At 42.7% G+C, this 20,309-nt stretch overlaps 1 protein-coding gene across 1 annotated transcript in view; it reads left to right on the top strand.

Annotated features, from left to right (window-relative positions):
- The window catches only part of LOC147718900 (gamma-aminobutyric acid receptor subunit beta-4-like), a 790,247-nt gene that overhangs the window by 713,006 nt on the left and 56,932 nt on the right, over nt 1–20,309 (top strand). The gene's annotated exons all lie outside the window — the stretch shown is intronic.

Raw genomic sequence — 20,309 nt, 5'->3', positions numbered from 1 at the left:
TGGCAACATGGTTCAGGTACCAACACTTCTAATACTGCCTGAAAGTGTTACCTCAGTGCTTCTGCTATTTCATTTTTCTTGTTTCTCCCTCTTGCCATTAAGGCCCTTCTCCTACTCAGCTCTAATACTCTGTAAATGGATATTGCATGATCTCATCTTTAGGTCTTCCAGCTCATCTGTTGTTTCTGATCAAGGATTATCTTTTTGAGATATTTTCTCCCTAAGCTGTCTTTGTTGAATCCTAACCTCTAGATGGGCCTTCGTTGCAGTTCCTAAGTGGTATTTCAGTGCATTCCGGACATGATCAGCCTTTATTATCAGTGACATCAGCTTTCTTAATTGATGGAATACTAGAAAGTAACATCCAGTAAAAATATAGAATCTTCAGGATTGCTTTTAAATTTTCTAATTGTTGCCTTTGACCACCAGATAGATCAGAAGATGCTTAATGGAAGTTGATTAAATAGTTACTGTAAATGCAGATCCGAGTTCCTAGCAACCCATACCAGTTGAACAGAACTGGACAGTTCTAGTATCACATGTCTTGGACAAGGCTTTGTTCAAGACTTGATACTAGAAAGGTATTCTTGGTTCCACCGAAATGCAGTAAGTGATTTTAGTGCTGGATTATGTGATTTTCTTAGATGAAACAAATCTGCAGACGGGATTTTGCCTCCTTGATAAACAGGGCACTACAGTATTCTAGGAGCGACAAAACCAATTATTTTATTTTTTCACACTTATGACTAGTTTTGAGAAGTGATGATGGTATTGATTTTTTTAATGAAGTTGAAATTTGAACCCAACTTAAGTTCAGTACTTATATATTCTATGATGGGGCATCTCATGTGATTTATTTCCAGTCTAAGAATACTAATCAAATATGCAGTCATCCCATTGTCCAGTGGGAGCCCTAATTAGATGAAAGATTGATGTGTGGTCTCTCATACTGTCTGGGATTACCTCTGAGCTTGTTGATATAATATTTTATTTTGGTGTTGTGTTTGAGTCAGTTATCAGCACAGCAGTTTGAACCTTGTACCCAGATGTCATAATTGGTCAAATGCCAAGAGTTTTACTTCATGAAAAAAGTATTTCTAGACATGGTGTGACTCCTCTATATTGTGCAAGGTTGGTAGCAGTACCAAAGTATTCTAAGTGTTTCTTGCTTTTGTCTTGAGAAAAACAATTGGAGTGAGGGTGACTGAAGTGGAGGTTTGTTCATGTCTAGTGTGTTTGACAGTTAATCCATCCTCATTTATTTATCATCTGGATGGTACCATTTTTATTTCGCATCAGACTTGCTCTTTCCCTTCCTAATTGAGCTATATTCTACTGTATTTTAGCTATCTGAAATTCTGCCTATACTTTTGTTAAGTGTACTTATATTTGGTTGTGGTTCTGCCTCTAAAGATGAGGATCTTCTCAGTTTCATTTGTTTAGAACATTGTTTTAACTAAAAAATTATTGTGTAATCTCAGATGTGAAATGTCGTTCCTTATTCATACTTAGTCCTCTAGATCAGTGCTTCCCAAACATTTTAGAACCACAAGCCAATATTTGGAAGTCAAGCTTTTACCACACACCTAGCTTTAATGGAGATTTGAAAGTATATTATGTTACAGTCATTTATTGAGCGTGAACAAATGCCTGAAGGTGTCAAGGCGCTAACCCTAAGGGAGAAAGGACACGTCTACAATGAGTTACTTAGGAAAAAGGCATTTTTTAGCTACTTTCCAAACAGAAAGAAGTTTGCAATTGACCTAATGGAAAGGGAAGTGCATTCCATTCCTTTGCAGTAGAATTAATAAACTTCTTTCTCCCCAATTGGTTTATTTCAACCTATTAACAGTTGGTTTTTGGATGGCCATAGAACTTAAGCATCTTCCGGGAACATACCATTGGAATTAATGTTTCAGGAACTCCGGGCCGGCTCCATGCAGGGTTTTGTGGTCAAGGTAGAGGGCTTTAAATTTAATGTGCAACCAATTGAGATGTTTGTTGGCCTGAGCCACTGATTGGTGTTGAGGGATCCTAGTTAGCATTCTAGCAGCTGCATTTGGCAGCATCTGAAGAGTGCTAAGGTGTTGCTGCTGCATGCTACGATATGAGACATTGCAGTAATCAATCTTGGAGAATATGAGTGTAGAGATCACCGTTTTTTGGGAATTGGCTGGAATAGAAGGAAAAACCTTTTTAAGCATCCTTAGGACGTGAAAAGTCAAGGACATGACCGCGTTGACCTGCATTCCAAAGGTCAGCTTGTTATTCATGATCACTCCAAGATTTCTGGCATCGCATACAGGGGTAGGAAGGACATCCAATTCTTTTTGCCAATAAGCTGGGGTCCATAAAGCAGGGTAATTGCCAAACATTGATAACCTTGGTTTTTCCTGAATTATGTTGTAGGCAATTCAGGTTCATCCAATTTCCTACTGTAGTGATGCCTTCATGAAAAATGGTTACAGCTGCTTGGTTGTTAGTGGTAGACAGAGCCCCCACAATTTGGGTGTTGTCTGCATAAGAGATGATATCTAGCCTGAATGACCTAATGAGGGAGGCCAAGGGTTTAACACAAATATTAAACAACGCAGGTCTGACTACGGAGCCCGGAGGGGCCAGCAAGGTAGTGAGAGGTTTTTGACAGAGGGCTACCGCTTGAGATCTTCCAGGTAGGAAGGATTCTAGGAGTTTAAGGCCTGGCCCCTCAATCCTAGCAGCCTGGAGATACTTGACCAAGACCTTATGGTCAACCACATCGAAAGCTGCTGATAAATTGAGGAGTAATAGTGCAGCGTTTCCACCTCCACCATCTATGGACCTGATATCTTTGGTGGTTTTAATCAGCACGGTTTCGGTGCTATAACCCCTTCTAACCCCAAATTGGGTGGTGGCGAGCAATCGATGGCTAGAAAGGAATTGAGTTGTTTGCCTTTTCAATTGTTTCAGCATGGAAAAGTAAGCAGGAAATTGTCCAAACCTAGTTGTTTGGGTCACTTGGGTTCAAACTGGACTTTTTCAGCAAGAGCAATATGGATGCTTCTTTCCAGATTGTGGGAAATGTTCCTAGCTTCAGCATAGAATTGAAGATGTTAGTTAAACAATCTGCTACTGTTTCTGCAGCCTGAATTGGGATATACAGGGACAGGGGTCCATAGGGCAATCCCGATTTGGTTGATCTAATGAGAGAAGTGCCATGAAATCAGAATAAGGAAGAGAACTCTATTAGTTTAGGGGTGTCCTCTGATAGGGGTGACTGAGGTAGTGGCACTGTGTCTGAGTAAGAATATTGGCTGAAATTGTTGAAGATCTGAACTACTTTGACCAGCAAAAAATTAGACAGGCTATTGCAAAGTTTTGGCTATTTTTTAAGTTAGTATTCCTAGTAGGTGAGATCAAGTTAGTGACCACCCAAAAAAGCTCTTTAGCAGAGTTTTCAGCTGCCGCTATGTTTGTGTGAAATATGTGGATTTTTCTTTGAGATTGAGTGCTTTATAGTTACTAAGGCAGATTTTGTATTTTTCTTTTCCTACAAGATCATAGACCTTCCTCCAAAGTTCTCCTGTCTTTTACATGCCTGATTTTGTAGCCTAAGATTCTCTATGCAGAGGGTTTGTTTCTCCTAGAGTTAAAGGATTTCTGATGTACAGTGAAGACTATGGCAGACTGCAGCCAGTTAGTGCACTTAGAGGCAAGGTCTTCTGGAATTTGAGCAGGAGGAGGCAAAGTACCTAAAAGGATTTTTTTAAGGGTCTCACTGCGAACTTTGTTGCCTTTAATCTTATGGTTAAGGTTTTTTTTCCTAATTAGATTTCAGTTTGACCTTTATGTCAAAACGAACAGCATGATGGTCAGACCAGGTTACAGAGATATGGTTTTTCACAACCACCTGAGAGTTGTTCGTGAACACTCCATCACGTGTATTTCCAGCTATATGGGTGAGATTTTTCACTAGTTGTGCCAGGCCTTAACCTTCAAGTTTTTCAGTTAAAGCTCCTGTGTCGCTGCCTTCCAAGTTCTCTAGGTGAACTTAAAATCACCCGTCAAAGCGAAATCATAATTGGTCAAACCACCCTCAAGGAGGGAACACATATTTTGAGTAAAGATATCTCTGGGCCCCTGGGGGGAGATAAATGAATAAGTCCCGAAAGTATTGATTATTAGTGAGTTGAATCGTGAAACAAAAAGCTGCGCAATCAGATGAAGGTACTTGTTTGAAGACTACAGGCAGCATATCTCTACGTAGCGGGGCAAGGCCCCCACCGTTTCAATGGTCTGTCTATGTGGTGGAGAACCAAATTGGGGTGGGCGGTAGCTGCCATTAGATCGGGTCCTGATGATTGATTGGTCCAGGTTTCAGCGACCCAATCGATATCTAGGAGGTGACTGTCCTTGAATTCACTAATTTCAAAATGATATTGCATTCAGGATCTGGCATTTAAAAGAGTGCAATTAACATAATTTATGAGAGAGGTTGTCGAACAAATAGGAGTAGGAGTAATATAATCTTTACATCTAGTGTTTATCCAGGTTACAGAATCCCCAAAATGTGAACAGGAAAATCGACAGCTGTTCGATTTTGCATATGCTCCTTTGTACTCCTGGAGAAGGAGTTCTCCCTGCTCCCCCTGGCACTCCCCTTTGTGTGGATGCTGCACCTGTCCCTCTCCGTCCAAGTTGTGAGAGCCCGCAGGCACATCGCAGTGACTGGGTGCCTGCTATTGCACTGTAAACATTCATACCTGAAGCGACAGTACTCCAGAATGCAATATCCTTCATTATAGCTACAACAGAAGCCATTTGCTCCTGTTTCCCGAGGAGCTCTAGTTGCAGTACCCACCCTTGCCTGGGTGGAGTGCCTTGAGAGGGTCAATAAATCAGCAGCAGTCCACCTGCCATGTTGGCCGTGGGTGCAGGCCTACTTCGTGCCCTGGCATGGAGCCACAGATCATTATCTAACACCCACTATTTTCTGTCCGGATCTGTTGACAGTCTTGCCCTTAATTCCTCATCAAAACATACCCATGCTAAAATGGCAATAATGTTATTTGAGCTTCCCTTAATACGTTCATATATTTAAAGATAGCAATACATTGCTCTGGGTATTTCTTGCAGTATGCACTGGTGTTGATCAAACATTCTGCCATCCAGTTCTCTATGGTCACTGGTTCTCTTGGCACCGAGCCACGTCATATTCCTGTTCTTTCAACCCTTCTTTTGCATGTATCTCTCTAAGCAAGAGCATAAAGACAGCCATACACTCTCCTTTCCAGGTCCATGTTATCAGGTGTGCTCCCAAGGGTTTTGTAATACCCATATAGGGCTGTTTCTTATGTGTGACTAATTTACCTTATCCTGACTACTATCCTTTATTGCTACCCACCTTACAGCTCTCCTCTGCCTGTTTTTTTCCTACCAACTTACCATTCTGGCCTACTTTTTTTGTCATTGGTATCCTCCATCCCTCTACCCTTTTCCACCACATATTTACCTTTCCACACATATGCCATTTCCTGTTCCCCTTCACTAGCTACCCCATCCTCCACAGAATGTACCACTCTGTTCACTTTACCCATATGTCTTTTACCTGGCCGTAGGATTGACGTCTGCCTGACGCTGTCCGCCTAGCCATGGTTTTACTCGCCACCTCGATAGATGTCTTCCATGGTTTTTTTTCCAAGTTTTTTTTTATTGTTGTCATCCTTTACTATATTAAAAAACATCTGAATGCACCCCAGCAAGCCTTCTACCTGCCACCCCTTGGACTCAGCTTTCACAAAAAAACTGCCCCTGAATAATGAATGCCGACTTTGAGTTGCCTCTGCCTGAAATGAAAGGGTGTGGTGGTAGTGCAGAAAGTTAAAAAAGAAACCAACCTTCTTACCAACTGTTAATTGATTGAGTCACTTAAAGCCAGGGCCATTAGAATTATGGGTTTCTGCAGCAGGTTTGGAGTATCCTTGCCTCCATTTCCTCTCAGCCTGTTTACAGGCCAATTTAAGGGCCTTCAAAGAGTCATCGAACCATGGGGCTGATACTCTACCCTTGTGCTTGCATTTTTTTAGAGGAACATGGGAGTCAGTAGTTGAAGATATCCTGAGACAAAAGGCCTCGTAGTTGTCCTCAACTGGACTGTTGGGAGAAAAACTGTCTTCCACTTGGAACACAGCACCAGTAGTTCTCAGCCTGCCCAGAGCTTTCCAGTCTCTGTACATGAATTCCGAGGTGGTGCTATGTGCTGGCATTCTAGCTCCCTTACAGGTGATGTAGAATTTAAGGAGAGAATGATCAGCACAGCCCATGGGCAGGATATCATTCAAGTGTACTAACTGAGGGGTAGAGAAGATAAGATCAAGTCGATGCCCTGCTCTATGAGTGGGTTCCTTGACTAGTTGTTGGAGCCCCACGCTCTCACAAGAGAGCAAGAGATTGTGCAGTCCAGTATCTAAAGTACCATTCGGCCATAAGTTAAAGTCACCTAAGATGATTAGCTTATTGTGGGAAGTCGCCAGGTTGGAGAAGGAAGTAAGTAGCGATTGTTGTTGCTGGGAACTGAAGGCCCCCGGAGGGCGGTAATAGATAATTACCGTAAAGGTAGCTCCTGTATGACTGTTAATAGAGAGGCCAAGGAGCACGGTCCCAACAACCGGATCCATATCTAAGATGGTAGTGTGCCAGGAAGCTCTATAGATAATTCCCACCCCACCACCACGGCCTTTAGGTCTAGGAAGATGCAAGATTTTATAATCCTGCGGACAAGCCCAGTCTAGTTCGATTTCGCAGTCAGCGTGGGTCCACTTCTCGGTTAGAAAAAGAACATCTAAGTGATGGGTGTCTACTAGTAGTTGAATTTCAGCAGCATGCTTCAGCAGTGATCTAACATTAAGAAGACCGCCCGAAAGCAGACCCCTGATAGCATAGTCATTCAGTGGGAAAGTGGTGTCAGCGAAAGAAATATGTCCTTCATGCGCATACTCACTCAGATTAAGCAGAGTCTCCCATGAATATAGTGGGGGGGAAGCACCAGGACTTGTGGGAAGTTGAGCAGAGTGACCCGCACTCGTCGCGACCTGTTCGCGGACGGGCGCAGACGGGCTTGCCTTAGGCGCGCCTTCGGCGCGCTGACGGCGAGCCCGCTGTGCTCGTCCGCTGCGCTTCCGGGTAGTAAGCATTCTTATTGGAAAGAGAGGAGGAGGGTCGTGGCTTGTTATGAGGGGCGTGGCCTATCGTCTCGTGGGTGATGGCGGCGCTGTAGTGGCCCTCCCCACAGCAGCGCTGTAACCGCTGTGCGAAGTAACCTCCAAGACCCAGGAGCAGCAATGAAAACAGCAGCAAGTAAGCACACAAAGTTTTAAAATCACAGTAGTGCAAATAGCAAAGTTAAAAATATAGCAGCATGTGGCTCCCGGCTTTCCGCCTCAGGAGAGTTATCAAAGACGCCGGCTCATGGTTCAGCACGGCGCTTTATAGTGCCGAAGGGGGGCGTGGCTTGTTATGAGGGGCGTGGCCTATCGTCTCGTGGGTGATGGCAGCGCTGCAGTGGCCCTCCCCGTAGCAGCGCTGTAACCGCTGTGTGAAGTAACCTCCAAGACCCAGGAGCAGCAATGAAAACAGCAGCAAGTAAGCACACAAAGTTTTAAAATCATTTACATGTACTTGCAGAGGCGTTTGTGCCCTCCTGGAAACTCATCCACGCCCCCACAGGGGGGCACGCTTCACAGTTTGAAGACCTCTGATGTAGTTGCACCAGACCAGGATGCCTACACCACAGCAACTCTACCAGCCCCCCCAAAATCCATGAGTGGTTATTCATAGTAGCAGGGGGCCCAGGCTAGGGCGCCCCACAATGGTATTCGCACCGGTGATACTCAGTGGGGTGGGCATTTGTTCACGACCTAATGGACTGGGAGGCCGTATCATCTGAGTTGCAGCCACGCTCCTTCTGCAGCCCCCTCCTTGTCTCTTTCACCTCCAAGCCCTGGCTCGCAACTCAGTGCAGGGGCTGTCCGTTGCAGCACAGGCCACGGAGGAGTGACTCCCAGTTTTCATCGGTACAACTTTCCGCACAGCAGCCAGGGTGGCAAAGTCATGTCCCGTCAGTAGCTCAGCCCGGCAACCAGCCAAGTCAGGCCACCATCACTGAGAGCTGGTATGGGGTACGGGATAGAGGGCCTCTTGTGGTGCAGAGTTGACCCAGCAACAGAGACAATGAGCTTAAAGCAGAGCCAGCAAGGCAGCATGTGGCCACCACCACAACGGCGGTCTATCATCCAGCCGGAGACTGAGGATTAGGTTGAATTTTTCCCATCCAACCGCAGAAGCCTTATGTATATGAGGCAATCTTGCGCCTCAGACATGGTCTGACATTTAACCTCTGTCTTTGAAGTGCAGCAAATATGACAAGGTAAATACAGAATTTAAAGACATCTTTATATTTTGCTTAGACGTTTTCGACCCACCAAACATCACAGTTTGGGAAACACTCTTCTAATTGTTTTTTCTTGGGTGTGTGTTATGCCTGTCATAGTTGAAATCATGTAGTTCTCATACCATTGATCGTCAATGTTGATGGTGGTTATTGTTGGCCTTAGATGACAATCATAGGTCCCTTTGTGTTTTTAGTCATTTATGTTGTGCTTGTCATGAGTATTTTCTTCTCTAGGTATTTGGAGTATTTAGTAAAGCAATATAGATATACCGCCTGAATTTTATTCTTAATACCCTCTACTGCTGGCTTTATCTACCTTTTGATGACTTTCTCACATGTAATAAATCAAAGTCGGTATTTTGGTGTCATTTTACAGCACAGAAAGGTCTCACTGTTTGTACTTTTGGCCTTTCCACTCCTTTATATTCTGGCTTTCTTTTTTACTTTTACAACTCGATTTTCTGTGTCTGTTTATGCTGAGCCTACCGAATCAGCATTGCAATACAGTATCTCCTCAAAGTCATGGTGGCAGGTTTGCTTCACTTGATATTCTCATGACTCGCTGACTTTCGCTCCCCTGCAACGATTTTCCATTTATCATAGGACTGCTACAAGACGTTAGCTTAGCTCACGACGGCCTACTGTGCTGTTGCTCTTCTCTCATATTTTATTGCGCGTCAGTGCTTTTTTCAAAGACTTTGTAGTATCATTTTGTCTCTGGAAGTCATCGCTAGAAATTACTGATTGCTGTGCTTTCTGGAGACTAGGAGGCAGTAGCCTGCACATTGCTAGTACCTTCTTCGTGCACCGTGTGTCACTTCAAATCTCATTTCGTCTGTCTCTGCCGTCCTCACGTTCTCTAGATTGGGGCATATTATCAAGGGGGTTTATCTCCGCTTTTTTGGCTTTAAAAGCCAAGAAAGCGGAGATAAAATTATCTCCCTATTACCTAGCTGTCGCTAACACCAGTTACCGACAGCTAGTAGGAGATAGCGACCATCTTGGGCCCCACTTTGCATGTCAGTGATATTTATCACTAATGACATGCAAAGTGGGCGTGCCAAGATGTTAGCGACTGGAAACAGTCGCTAACATCACTATCTCCTATTACCAACTTTCGGAGATATTCGCGCTAAGCGCGAATATCTCCAAAAGCTAACACTTGCCCTGAGCAGTTCTTAGCCATGTTATCCAATGGGAGGTGGATAACATGGCTAAGAGCATTAGCTCGGTAATGCATGAATATCGCTGACTTTTCAGTGATATTCATGCATTGCGGCAGATTTTTATCGCATTTGCGATAAACCTTGGTAATACCAAGGTTTATTTGCGATAAAAATCGCCGCAGCTTAGTGGTAAATTTTAGTCTCCAACCAAGCAATAGCGATAATTATCGCTATTGCTTGGTAATATGCCCCTAGATTTTTCTGTGCTTATATGAATGCATACATCAGTCATATCTTAACAATAGCAGATGACATTTATTGCGAATTATATTAACGAAATAGTGTCTCTACCTCATAAACTAAAGAAAGCAAAGTTCCACCTCGTACCAATGCTAACAGTAAATCAATGTGTTGCAGCGGATTAACGCTGTAAAATCTGAGCTCATATGACGCAAAATGGAAAACAATCATGAATAAAAGTGCTAAAAATAGTTTAATTTGCGTCAGAAATGCTGCTGTATAAAAAAGGGTTTCTGTAGCACTCTTGCAGTAAAAATGTTAGGAAAGCAAACCAAACACCTCAAAGGTTTAGCAATGAGGATCGTGAACGTCCAATGTACATATTCATATAGGGCCGATAAACAAACCAATTTATAAGTAAGGGAAGTAGTACTGTAGGAGTCTTACTTTTTTGTACTCTTACCTGCCTTTGTGGATTGGCTCTGAAATGTCCAACTTTACTATTAGTAAAGGAGCAAAGAGGGCACAGTTCATCCTGTTCGTGGTAATTGTGTATAAACATTCTCTGAAAATTTCCATTTTATTAAAATTTTGGCTTTTTTTACGCCAATTCTCAAAGGCGTGTAAAAGTAGAAGAGGACCAGTAGAGAACTTTTTTCCATACTCTTAAATGCCTTTGTGAATCAGACTTGTAGTGCACACTAGATGTCTGCTATGGTTTTGAAAGGATTTATGTACGAGGCAAGCTATGTTTTTTAGAACATCCTCCGCACCTTTCTCTCTCGGATTTGATTTACTGGACCCGTCAGACTCCCCGATATAAACAGATATTTTGCTCGAAAAGCATAGCCTTGCCTTCTTGTCCATACTTACAAACCAAATGGACTAGAACAGTGGCGTAACGAAACTTGAGGGCCCCACCCTGCAAAGTACATGGAGGGACCCCACCCCTGGACTCACTCAGGAGCACTCAGGCCAGGGTACTGTGCTGAGGGGTACTTCTGGAGCTCGGCCACCCCCGCACTGTGGGGGCCTTTATTACGCCAATGGCTAGAACAGTTTTTGCCCACAGACCTGCAAAGACCTTCAACAATTCCTTGGTATTCAGCCATAATGAAACCTTGTCACACTTCTATTGTCTGAGCAGAGGAATCAAGCATGCCAGCTTGCCTCTGAAGGAAACTGGTGGAAAAAAGTCAATACATACACACAGCCCCACAGGCGCTACCCTAGCCCTTATTGAACGGATCAGCATGACTCTGCTCTAAACCTAAATGTGCAACTGAAGCTGTCCTTTGCCACATGCCTCGTAGCTGCACGTGCACGGGTTATATTTTTTTATCCCTAAATAGAGACAACCATTGCTGTCACATCCACAAGACCAGACCCCCTGCTAGGCTGTCACATGCTTGGAAACAGAGTATAAAGTAAAGCTGTACAAATTATCTTGAAAGTTAAAAGGGCATTTTTAATTTTGATGCACACCCTCTGCCTGCCTATCCCATTACAACAGAGTGCCAGGGCCAGCCAGACACCTCCATATGCATATAAAGAATCTTAGTTTTCTTTCTACTTGCCACATCCTTTCAATGGCCTACATAAGGAGTTATGTACTTCGATATGAACCACAAAACATTTGCCTTTCTTAAACCATATTTTTTTAACTAAATTAAAGTCTTAGATCCTTATACCTGACTAATCCCGTATGTGTTTCTATTGGGATGATGTTAGATCTGGGGGTCTCTATTTGGGAAAGGTAGGTACCAATGTCCAAAGAGGGACCCTTGCTTCTAGTCAGGGTAAGGGGGATACACTCTTTAGATAACTCCTGCTCACCCCCTTGGTAGCTTGGCACGAGCAGACAGGCTTATCAAAGGCAATGTGTAAAGTATTTGTACCAACACTCAAAGTAACACAGTGAAAACACCACAAATGGACTCCACATTAGTTTAGAAAAATAAAGTATCTTTATCTAAACTACACAAGACCAAAACGGAAAAATCCAACACACACAGTTCAAGAATATGATTTTAAAACAGTTCTAGGATTTGCCTCAAAATAATCCACAGTTGCGTCACTCTAAGCCCAAAGTACATGTAGATGCGACAAAAGTTCCAAGTGGAAGCTGCAACGTTGGAAAACAAGCGATGCGTCACTCCTGAGACTCTGGGGAGGCATTGCGACAACCCCACTGCATGCAGCAGGCACGTTGCGACGAATCGGGTCTGTATGGGGAGGGATGGTATACCTTGTATGGATTCCGGTGCACAGGTTTGGTAGGAAGCGTCTCGCACAGGCACGATGCGACGATCTTCGGGACAGCGATGATCTTCAGTGCAGCGACGATGTGCAGCACTGCTTTGATCTTCTCCTCTTCCGGCCCCTCGATGCGTTGGCTCTGCTACGATGTTCGCAGCGACGGGATGCGGTCCGCAAGCAAGCCGCGCACTGGTTTCTCACAGCGACAACAGGTTCTGCGACGATACTCGCAGCGACAGGAATCTTCCCGCATTGGGGCGATGTGCTCTGCAAGTGAATGATGCGTCGGCTCTTGCAGCGGCAATGGGCGCTGCGACGATCTTTGCGGTGACAGGAATTTTCTGGAAGTCATCGCTAGAAATCACTGAGTGCTGTGCTTTCTGGAGACTAGGAGGCAGTAGCCTGCACATTGCTTGTAACTTCTTCATGCACCGTGTCTCGTTTCAAATCTCATTTCATCTGTCTCTGCTGTCCTCAGGTCCTCTGGGTTTTTCTGTGGGTATATGAATGCATACACAAGTCATATCTAAACAATAGCTGTTGACATTTTTTGCTAATTATATTAGTGAAATAGTGTCTCTACCTCATAAACTAAAGAAAGCACAGTTCCACCTCGTACCAATGCTAACAGTAAATCAATGTGTTGCAGCGGATTAACACTGTAAAATCAGAGCTCATATGACGCAAAATGGAAAAAAATCATGAATAAAAGTGCTAAAATAGTTTAATTTGCGTCAGAAATGCTTATTATATACAGTGTTTCAGAAGCACTATTGCTGTAAAAAATGTTAGGAAAGCAAACCAAACACCTCAAAGGTTTAGCAATGAGGATCGTGTACGTCCAATGTACATATTCATATAGAGCCGATAAACAAACCGATTTATAAGTAAGGGAAGTAGTACTGTAGGAGTCTTACTTTTTTTGTACTCGTTCATGCCTTTGTGGATTGGTTCTGAAATGTCCAACTTCCCTATTAGTAAAGGAGCAAAGAGGGCACAGTTCATCCTGTTCGTGATAATTTAAACATTCAATGAAAATTTCCATTTTATTCCAATTTTGGCTTTTTCAGGGCCAATTCTCAAAGGCATGTAAGAGTAGATGAGTACACATAGAGAACTTTTTTCCATACTCATAAATGCCTTTGTGAATCAGCCTTGCAGTGCACACTAGATGTCTGCTATGGTTTTGAAGGGCCTTCTGTACGAGGCAAGCTATGTTTTTTTAGAACATCCTCCGCACCTTTCTCTCTCAGATTTGATTTACTGGACCCGTCGGACTCCCCGATATAAACAGATGGCTAGAACAGTTTTTGCTCACAGACCTGCAAAGACCTTCAGCAATTTCTTGGTATTCAACCATAATGAAACCTTGTCATACTTCTATTGTCTGAGCAGAGGAATCAAGCATGCCAACTTGCCTCTGAAGGAAACTGGTGGAAAAAAGTCAATACATACACACAGCCCCACAGGCGCTACCCTAGCCCTTATTAAATGGATCAGAGTGACTCTGCTCTACACCTAAATGTGCAACTGAAGCTGACCACCTTTGCCACATGCCCCGCAGATGCATGTGCGTGGGTTCGATTTTTTTATTGCTAGAGACAATCATTGCTGTCACATGACTCCACCAGACCAGACCCCCTGCTAGGCTGCCACATGCTTGGAAACCGAGTATAAAGTAAAGCTGTACAACTTATCTTGAAATTTAAAAGGGCATTTTTAATTTTGATGCACACCCCCTGCCTGCCTATCCCATCACAACAGAGTGCCCAGGCCAGCGAGACACCCCCATATGCATATAAAGAGTCTTAGTTTTCTTGCTACTTGCCACATCCTTTCAATGGCCTACATAAGGAATTGTGTGCTTCGATATGAACCACAAAACATTTGCCGTTCTTACACCATATTTTTTTAACTAAATTAAAGTCTTAGATCTTTATACCTGACTAATCCTTTATGTGTTTCTATTGGGATCGTGTTAGATTTGGGGGTCTCTAGTTGGCAGAGGTAGGTACCAATGTCCAAATAGGGACCCTTGCTTCTAGTCAGGGTAAGGGGGAAACACTCTTTAAATAACCCCTGCTCACCCGATTGGTAGCTTGACACAAGCAGACAGGCTTATCAAAGGCAATGTGTAAAGTATTTGTACCAACACTCACAGTAACACAGTGAAAACAACACAAATGGACTCCACACTAGTTAAAAAAAATAAAGTATCTTTATCTAAACTCCACAAGACCAAAACGACAAAAATCCAACACACACAGTTCAAGAATATAATTTTAAAAGAGTTCTAGGGTTTGCTTCAAAATAATCCACAGTTGCGTCACTCTAAACCCAAAGTACCTGTAGATGTGACAAAGGTTCCAAGTGGAAGCTGCAGAATTGGAAAACAAGCGATGCGTCACTCCTGAAACCCTGGGGAGGCAATGCGATAACCCCACTGCACACAGCAGGCGTGTTGCGATGAATCTGGTTTGTATGGGGACGGATGCGATACCTTGTATGGATTCTGGTGCGCAGGTTCGGTAGGAAGCATCTCACACAGACACGATGCGATGACTTCGGGTCGGCGACGATCTTCAGTGCGGTGACGATGCGTGGCGCAGCGTTGATTTTCTCCTCTCACGGCCCCTCGATGCGTTGGCTCTGCGACGATGTTTGCAGCAACTGGATGCGGTTCGCAAGCAAGCGGTGCGCTGGTTTTTCACTGCGACGACAGGTTCTGCGACAATACTCGCAGTGACAGTCATCTTGCCGCACCGGGGCGATGTGCTCCGCAAGTGAATGATGCGTTGGTTCTTGCAGCGGCCACAGGTGCTGCGACGGTCTTCGCGGTGACTGGAATTTTCTTGCACTGTTGACGATGCGCTCCGCAAGCGAGCGATGCATGCAAAATTGTAGATCTTCTGTTCTTCTTTTCCAGCTCCCAAACAGCAGGCAACAACTTCAGGAGGCCCCACAAATGGCTCAAGCACTCTAGGAAGGGCAGAACTCACTCAGTAGAGTTCAGGGGGGAAGCTGGGGGTGAAGTCCTTTTGTTCATGGGACTTGTTAATAGGCCCCTGGAGCTCTCTTCAAGCAAGGGGACACAGCAACAGCCAAGTCCTTCCCCTCTCCTTGGCAGAAAAGCAACTGCAGGTCAGCCCACAAATACACAGCAGGACAGTCCTTCCTCTTCAGTCTTCCAGCTTTCTCCTTGGCAGAGGGTCTTTCTTGATTCCAGGATGATCTAATTTTCTGAGGTCTGGGCATTTCTTTTTATGCCAAAATCCTCTTTGTTATCTGAGAGCAGAGAGGCCTTAGCCTAGTCAAAACCAGTCTGGTCAGTCCTGGAGCACTTTGTTTTCCTGACTCCTTCTTTCCTCTGAGAGAGAGTGGGGCTGGGTCGTCAGCCACTCCGCAGGAGGTGGAGCCAGCATTGTAGAAGGCAGGCACAGCCATATTCAGGCCCAGGTGCTATCCCCTCCCACAACTCAAAATGCAGATGAAGCTATTCATCCCAGGGCTGACTCACTCAGCTCCTTGAAGCCAACCCAGCCCCTGTCACTCACAAAGCAGACAGTCAATTCACAAACAGGCCAAGGCACACTGAAAGGTCAGACAAGGAAACAGCCACTTTCTAAAAGTGCTGTTTTCAAACACAGGATTTAAAAACCACCTTTCCTAAAAGATGTCTTATCAAATTCTGAGTTCAGGGATACCAAACTATGGGCAGATATGCAGTTAAACATTATACATACACAGCATTCCCCATTATAGCATATGGGCAAGATAGCCTTTCAATAGTGAAAAACGAAATTGGCAGTATTTTACTATGAGAGCATATCACCTACATTAGTACATGCTCTACCTTTCACATACACTGCACCCTGCCCAGGGGGTTACCTTGGGCCTTCCATAGGGATGTCAATGTGCACAGAGAGGGAAGGGTTAGGACTGGCCAGTGGCGACACTGTTCAGGTCAGCATGGCAGTTAGGAAACTGCACACAGGCACTGCGGTGGCAGACCTTAGACACCATTTTAGGGTTACTCATGTGGGTGGCACAATCAGTGCTGCAGGCCCACTACTAGCATTTGAATCGCCAGCCCTGGAACACTTAGTGCACTCTACTAGGGACCTACGGGTCAATCAATTATGCCAATCCAGGATAACCAATCACAATAATAATTTACCCAGGGAGCACTTGCATTTTGACACTGATCAGCAGTGCCAAAGTGCCCAAAGCATCTAAACCAGCAAAAACAATGTCCAGCAGAACGTCAAAAATACAGGAGGTAGAGGCAAAATGTCAGGGAAAATTACGCAAAGGATGCCAGGTCTGCCAGATGGTAAAATCTTCAAGTAAACCCTTCCATTATTTTATTTATTTATGCATTTTGGAATATAGCACACTCTACCAAAGTTGTCAGAACACTATACAAAAATAACATTTACTTTCCATACTCGGGCCCTATTTATATTTGGGGGGACAGGATGCTCCATCACAAATGTGACATATATCCTGTGCACCGTATTACAATGTGATGTAATGCACTTGTATTGCGTTGGGCCGCATATCAATCACTTTTTTAACGAAATATCCTGCTCGCCGAAATATAAATCAGGCCCTCTGTTCTGAATAACACCAAGGTGTGTGCAAGCACCAGACGTCACAAGGTTAAAACAATGTTTCTTTACAGTGCAAAACTTGGCTCATGCTTTTACTGCTATGTGATTGAAAGGGAGTTGATGGATAAATAAAGATGCGACCCACATGCACAACAATTTGAGTCCATTTGACAAACAGGGAGCAAAGTCGTCATTGTGCAGATCTACGAAGCAGCCCTATGGGATTTTGAGTTTGATGGTACTCAGATGTAGGTATGTGTGTATTTGTATTTATATAGCACACATCTAGTTAGGAAGTAACAGAGCACTGTATGCTACACGGAAGGGGTGGTAGACGATCTACAAGATCGTGCACATGCAAGTGAGGATTACTCAAATATAGATATAACTATAAGATAAGAATGAATTCTGATTTCTCTGGATTGAGCTTGAAATATTTTGCAGCCATTAGATTTTTCATGTTCCAGAGACTTTCCTTTAGATCACAAATGCCAGGTTAGAGGAGATCTTTAAGTAGATCTGTGTGCAGTCTGAATTTTGGTGGATAGCCACACCGCCCTTTCATTAGCATTCTTCTGGGTCCCTACACAAATTAATCAGTGATGCTGCCTAGCCAGACCAGCTGCCTATAATTAGTCAAGGAGATGCAAAACCAATTGGACCTCACCCCTCATGTCATATATGTCTTAAGAACATGAAGGGACAAATAATGAGATCGCTTCAAGCATATATTTCTTTCAATTTTCTCCTAGTTTCTTTTAAATTAGGAAGTGATTTGGGTGTCTTGTTCAACCTGTAATGTATTTTCTACCTATGCATCTCCTTTCTCAAATAGATTAAAAGATCTGAGAACCACGAGTTGTATCTGCTGTTCTACATTGTTGACTCTTTAACAGATGCTATGGTTTCAATTAGTTTTGTACAGAATTGCTATACCTGATGGTTATATATGGGATTTAGGAACTGTCATTAGGAGCTAGTGCCCAATCATAATTTTGTGACATGCCTGAGTTATCTCTTCAGGATTATATCCAGTAAGAGTGAATCGAGTGGATAACAAGTGTATTTGTATATAGACCAGTCTACTTCTATAGGATTTCAACATTGTACTTTGGCCTCATCATAAATGACTTACTCCATGAACACCTAAGAGCAAAACACAATAGTAGCCAGAAATAATGAATACTACATTCACAACAAAACATTTTAATTTAATGTGTACACAATTAAAATGTATGAGAAATATGCTACTTCAAATGGTGCACTACAGATGAAAACTGTTTTCCCCAACTGCCATGTTTTTTCAACAGAAGTACCTCTTCTTACCACCATAGATCCTCATTGTGCTAACAGGCGAGTGTATCAAAGGTAGCCTTTTATAGTAAATTGTAAAAAAAAGTATTCCTCTGACAATTAAAGCTATATTTATGACGATTACAAAGTACATGTAATCTGCATTGAATCTACCAAACACCTACATTGGTTTTTGCATTATTATGCTTTAAGTATTTTATTGAAAGACGTTATGAATTGCTACTTGAAATTCGAACCAGAACTTGAGGACTATACAGTGAAATTGTGTGATTTTATTCAGCGGAATGATTATGAGTTTTATTACATGGTAATGGAAAACTCAGTGCACTTCATGCATTGGAAATTCAGCATATAAGAACACTTCAAACATATTTGGGCAGATAAGGGCTATTTGTCCTTAATGGTAGTGGGTGACACAGAGCATGGGAGCACCTTTATCTCCTTTTTCTCACTGCAAGACTTCACTTTGAACTAATTGGAGCAATAGAGCACAGAGGCACAGGAGCTTTCACCTGCACTTTGACTTTTCTTCCGTCTAGGAACTACAGAAGAGTACAGAGAAGATATTAGTTTCTTAAAGCAAATCTCACCGGCTTTTCCCAAGGTTGAGTTAGTAGAATATTAGGATTTTCTGAGATCAATAGCAGTTTTGAAATCTTCAGTGTCTTCTTGTCTCTTGGATTCTAGGTAACCTACTGTAATTGCTCCTGTCTAACATAGTTGGAACTCCCAGCTCTGTAAATTTCCCTTAGGTGTATTTGGATAAGCCTTTGTCTGTCTTTCTGTGTTTGAAATGTGTTGACTCAACTAAAGAACTTTGAAGTTATGATAGCTGAGGGGGCCAAAAGAGAACAATGGGCATCACTAAACGAAATATGTGGGTGATTCCTGTGTTCTGCCAGGCTGTGCAAAGTCAAGTGAAATGCAAGTGGCTGAATATTATTGACTATTTTGTCAAAAAAGTCTCAAAAGCATATATTCCTGATCCCCAGTTTGTACCACCAGTCATTAGAACTTCACTGAAGAAGTTAGATACAGTTCCACTACTGTGAGGTTAGTGAGGTTAAATGCCTTCTCCAACACATCATGCAGGCAGGAGATTTTTATATCTCAAGTTTGTCCATTTGATATGCCACCACCTGTATCTGAGGTTATGTAGTCCTGTTTGACCTTTGCTACTGATCCACCCCCTGGAGAGAGAAATGTTCAATGAAAGCCACAGTCTTGTGCTCGACAGAGAGATTTCCATCCTATATAGCAAAAACCCATTTTCTATTCTCAAACTCTGTTATTTTCCGAATCACATGGTTTGCGCCTGCAAATTAGCTTGCTAAGTTTGAATCTAGGTGCCTTAAACTACACTTTAGGCCCAGATCTCTGTACTGGGGTGAATGTATGACATTGTTCTGCATTCTGTCCATCACCTGTGGTTTAAACTTCATGGTGGCATAACACTTTTTTTATTTTTGAAATAGTTTGTTGGTTTAATACACCTGCTATGATGCCTGTTTGCACACACAAGATCACAGTTTTAAACCCTACTCGGTTCTCTCAACATTTCATCCTTTCAATAAAGATATTGCTCTTGTGTTAGTTCAGATTAATTTTTTCAATTTGTAGTGTGTGCTCTAACAATATCTTATTATACTTGTAACTCTTTCAAATATGTTTAGAGAAAAAAAATCTTCCCAGCATTTATATGAGGAAGGACCCATATGAGAATATACCTTTTATTCTAGGAGGAAAAGCTCATAAAGTGAGATGCTAACTGATTGCAAATACTATCACCAGACTAATCTAATTTATTTTGCTAGCTTTTAAGTGTAACTAAAAGTTTAGGGTCAAATTTAAATATTGAATAGAAACATCAGAAGAATTGCAATGGGTCGAACACACATTATTTTCCAAAGGCATCAAAACAAGTCTAGACTTTTAAAATAATGAACTTTAGGTCTGAAAATTGGGGATGTTGCTCCACTTTATTGGATATTTAATATGTTATCTTTTCACTGTGTAAATACTGTTCAGCAGAATATATTACGAAACAGAAATACACCTGGAGAACAGACCTAGAAGAACAGTAATTATCTAACTAGCACACCAATAGCATGAATTGTAATGTTATCTGGGACCTTCAAAAAAGTTAAGCTGCAAAGCATAAAATATGTTGATTGACGATAAATACATGATAAGTGAAATTGAGCAGGATAGAAAGTTATTTAAGGGAGCAGGCTTTGCTAAGTTTTGTTGAAGATGTGATTGACGTGCTTTATTTTGTATGACAGTTTC

This window comes from Lissotriton vulgaris, chromosome 4_1 (assembly GCF_964263255.1).
Source record: "Lissotriton vulgaris chromosome 4_1, aLisVul1.2, whole genome shotgun sequence".
Taxonomy (NCBI): domain Eukaryota; kingdom Metazoa; phylum Chordata; class Amphibia; order Caudata; family Salamandridae; genus Lissotriton; species Lissotriton vulgaris.
This window is presented reverse-complemented; position numbering and strand designations above follow the sequence as displayed.